The sequence below is a fragment of the Panicum virgatum genome, chromosome 3N, assembly GCF_016808335.1.
Source record: "Panicum virgatum strain AP13 chromosome 3N, P.virgatum_v5, whole genome shotgun sequence".
Taxonomy (NCBI): domain Eukaryota; kingdom Viridiplantae; phylum Streptophyta; class Magnoliopsida; order Poales; family Poaceae; genus Panicum; species Panicum virgatum.
In genome coordinates this window covers 51,573,360-51,577,730 of record NC_053147.1, presented here as the reverse complement: position 1 = coordinate 51,577,730, position 4,371 = coordinate 51,573,360, and the positions used below count along the sequence as shown (strand labels likewise).

The following is a 4,371-nucleotide window of genomic DNA, read 5'->3' as shown; positions in this document are numbered from 1 at the left end:
GTAGCATGGACGGGAACAGGCATCTGTGGCCGGTTACCTTCATCAAATTTCTTCAGTAGGAGGTCCAGCTTGGCAGCGAGCATGTCTGTCTCCTTGACGGTATGCATTCCGCCCTTGGTTCTGGGCTGGGAACGCTCCTCGTTCCAGCCCTGGTTGGAGACCATCTTCTCGATTAAGGCCATAGCGTTGGCAATGGTGAGATCGAGATAGGCTCCTCCAGCAGCAGCATCAAGATGGGCTCTGGATGTAGTCGTTAACCCGTTGTAGAAGCTTTGGAGCACGAGCCACTCGTCCATCCCATGATGAGGACAGGAGAGTATGTACTCTTGCAACCTTTCCCAAGCTTCTGGGATGGATTCCATCCCTGTCTGCTGGAAACTTGAGATTCTTCCACGTAGGACATTGGTTTTGCCCAACGGGAAGAACTTAGCGAGGAACGCCGTGGAACACTTGTCCCACGTGCTGACAGCTTCCTTATTCTGATAAAACCACTATTTCGCCTTCCCTAGGAGGGAGAAATGAAACAGGCAGAGCCTGATGGCATCAGCCGTAACGCCCCGTATGGTTACTGTCTTGCAAAGCTCCAGAAAAATCTGGAGATGGGAGTTAGCGTCCTCATTCGGCTTGCCACAGAATGGGCTAGCCTGCACCATGTTTATAAGGCTGGACTTCAGCTCAAAGTTCACGTCCCCAACATCAACGTTGGGTCCAATTACCACATTGGCAGCTGAGGGGACGGAGAAGTTGCGGAGAGTCTTCTCAGCCATGAGTTTAGTTGATGGTGCTTGGGAAGCAGGTTCGCTTGTCGACTACGAGATCGGAGGAGGAACGACGCGAGGTCGGACCCTTCTCATGAGCTTCTCGGGATTTTCAATGAAATTTGTCAGCAAGGAGAAACCAGACATACACTACCCTGTTTTCATCTAATCAGGAGAAAACAAAAAGATAAACAAATTAGCCTGTAAAAGCAGTAGCTACCTCATACTTATATTGCCATATTTATGTACTTTAGTAAATATACTTTACACCTAGTGCCATCCCCGGCAGCGGCACCAGAAATGCTTATTGGCATTTCTTAGCATCATCACTAGGAGTGGTTAGTTCCTAGCAATGGCGCCTCGAAGGTGCCGTGTGGTATGTCTTAACGTTTACAGAAGGATCCGCAAGCGCACGGATATACCGTTGTAGCATTTCACCCGAAAGTATTCAGGGTATCGTTATTTATATTTTCCCAAGGGATGGCTAGGTTGTGTAAAGTGTATTTACTTAGTTACATAACCATGACACGTATGAGCAAGATGAAGACCACTGACTATACAGGGGTAAGTGATATATAATAAGGATAATCAGGGGTAATGTGACACACACATAACAGCCAACTCTCATGAATAAAGAATAAACAAGCAATCCTAAGGTTAGTGGGAGCATAGGCTAAGATTCCTGTTATACTAATCATGTTAGCAGATAAGTTACATTAGCTGTGTTGCTTAGAGCTGCAGGTGCCAGGAAATTAGGGACATCGGGGAGTGCACTAACCGAGAAGCAGCTTCTCGGCGGACCGACAGGGCTGTCACCACCTGCGGTCTACCCTAGTCACACCATGGAGCACCGTCATATCCGAAGGATCCAGCATACCCGGGCACCATGCCTGCATATGAGGTCACTACCCTAGCACCCCCGGGTCCCCCACCCTTCGGATGGACAAGTAAGATGCTAAGGCAAGCCCGAAAGCACAACGAACTGATATCCTTACCCAGATCATCTGGTCTAAGCATGCAACTACTATAACTTGGATAAACATTGATCAAGGCTAAGCAAGCTACGAACATAGCAAGATAACCAAGAACGAACTCTGAATGATTAGCATAAAGAAAGTCGGAATACAAAGCCATACCAGAGGCCGAGGATTGCTTGCCGACCCCGAGGACTACTGGATTCGCTAAGAGATGAAGTACTAGCCTAGCTCCACTATCCTAAGGAGTACAAGTCACAAGAGAGTGTAGAGAGAGAGGCTGTCAGACCCGGGACAGTGGGACTACTTATAGACATAGAATGTTCTAGAGTAAGGTATAGCTCATGGATGTACCTTATCTCTTTTGTAACTACCCGAATAGGCATAGAACTAGCTGCAGTACAAAGAAAACTACCCGATTGTGTTGTAGTAGGACTCCAACTGTACTCGGCTAGGATTTTCCATGTAACCCTGTCCCCCCGGATATATAAGGGCGGGCAGGGACCCCCTCCAAACAATCATCAACACCTAAGGCAATACAAACCACACAGGACGTAGGGTATTACGCAAACTCGCGGCCCGAACCTGTCTAAATCTTTGTGTTCCTTGTACCATCGAGTTCTAGAGCAGTCGATCTCTACCTACAAACCCTACTGCTAAGGGTATCCCTGAGCAGGCTTGGTGGTAAACACCGACAGCTGCCGCGCCAGGTAGGGGATTCGGCGAGTTCACCAACGAATTCGATGGCCGGACCAAGCAACGCCAACGGCGTGCCAGAAGGCACGACCTTCATTTTCGGTTCCTGGGCTTGCATGGCTGATGGAACGGGAGGCTCTTCCAGCCACCTTGTCACGCCTAACTCGCCTAAATCGAAAACCCACTCCCAACTCGCCGACATCCGTGAGTCCGCGGATCTCGACGAGGAAAGAGTTCCACCCGAACTCGACTCGGACAACCCGGGAAACATGTCAACTCAAAACCGAACTCCTGGTTTGGTCGAGTTCGGCATAAATTCTGATTCCGAAAAGCCTCACTTTTCCAAAACTCTTGGAAAATACCTGGCTCATCTCAAGACAATCAAACGCCGTAAGATCAAAAACTCAGAACTACTCGCTGGAGTAGATCAAGTTTCACGATCAATTGAGGGCTGCATCAAACTTGCAGAAACCGCTCTCAGTTCATCTGCGCCACAACAGAACCCTAAAGCACTAAACCCACCGCAAAAGAGGTCGGGCGATATGCTCTCAGGGGTCGATCGGGTAAATTCGAAGCTAGCCAACTGCATTAAGGTGGCTGAAAGCACTCTGCAAAACAAAGAGCAGAAATCGGGAGGAGGAATCTGCGGTGGAGCTAGTGAGACAAACCCCCGGCTTGTTCGGATGGGACTGTCTATCTCTAGGATACCTCAGAGCCCTTCACCAAAACCTGCTCACACTCGGACTCCGAAACCTGTCGAGTCCAAGTTCGATCAGGACTTTGATCGCTTCATGAACGGCCTCGAGAACTTTGAACCATCTGACAATCTTGAAGAGTGGTCAGACAACGTCGAGCTGTTCATGGACGCTATGGCCAAACCAACCGAGCATGCCGGCGCTATTTGGGAACTGGCCAAGCTTAAAAAAGGAAAAGCTAAGGCTCCAGAACAATCCAGCAATCTATGACAAACCCTGGATTAAGGAGCCTGAGGGGCTAACTCCTACTCAATCATGGCTACACTGGACGAACGAGAATGCCCTCCGTGTAGAGATGGGCATACCGCTTCTCGCTCACCCAAAACATACATACTTAAAAATCGGCGGGTTAACCGCGAATCTGAATACTCCTCCGATCCGGAGGAACAACTGGACGACCTAATCCAGTATAGTAAACAAGTCGAGTCAAACTCGGCTAAGAACCTCAAGTCCGATCAGGACTCCCTCCCTAACCTAATTATATAAGCAACGCCGCAAGGACGGACAGTGCACCTCAGGAAGGCACAAGATCCCAACGCTTCTGCCTCACAGCTAGCGGATCTGCCTTACCAATAGAGCACTCCTTTAGACCCGTCCTCTAGCAAACAAGACCAAGAAATTCAAGACCTCTGCCATGAAATCCTCATGGTTCGTATCGCCGAAGAACCTGAGGGCGATCCCACGGAGCGTCTCAACCTCGACGACTACAATTCTGATGATTTCAACGAGTACCTTTCCGACAACATGGAAACTACTCCTCCTACAATCACAGAAGCCCAAGTCACTACCAAGGAGGATCTACCCGCTCCTCCCCCTCCACCAGCAGTGACCGTCACCGTCCAACTAGATAAGCAGCATCCAGCTGAAGATCTCTACGAACGTTGTCGCCAGCTCAACCAGAAGAGGGCGTTCAGGTGTCAGCGCCTTGCTAATAGCCTACAGGAACAGCAAGGAGACAACTACGACTACTCTAACTGCGACCTCCGCAGTGTGATCAATGTTGGGCGTGATGCGCGCAACATCATCATCTCAAGGAGAAAGGAATGGGAGGAAGTCGAGGCATATAGCCCTTCTTCCAACTACCGCATCCCCCAACGGCTTCCGCATCCTTAAAGACGCACAAGCCGGCGACCTTCAGTACCCGTCCTCAGGGTAAACCATGCACCCAGCATCAAGCTGAATCGTCTC

At 49.6% G+C, this 4,371-nt stretch overlaps 1 non-coding gene across 1 annotated transcript; it reads left to right on the top strand.

The window, feature by feature from the left end:
- The first annotated feature begins 294 nt into the window (after positions 1-294).
- LOC120668310 lies at positions 295-401 on the top strand. Its single transcript, XR_005672402.1, has one exon. It is a non-coding gene; the product is annotated as a small nucleolar RNA R71 (small nucleolar RNA).
- Positions 402-4,371: the final 3,970 nt, after the last annotated feature.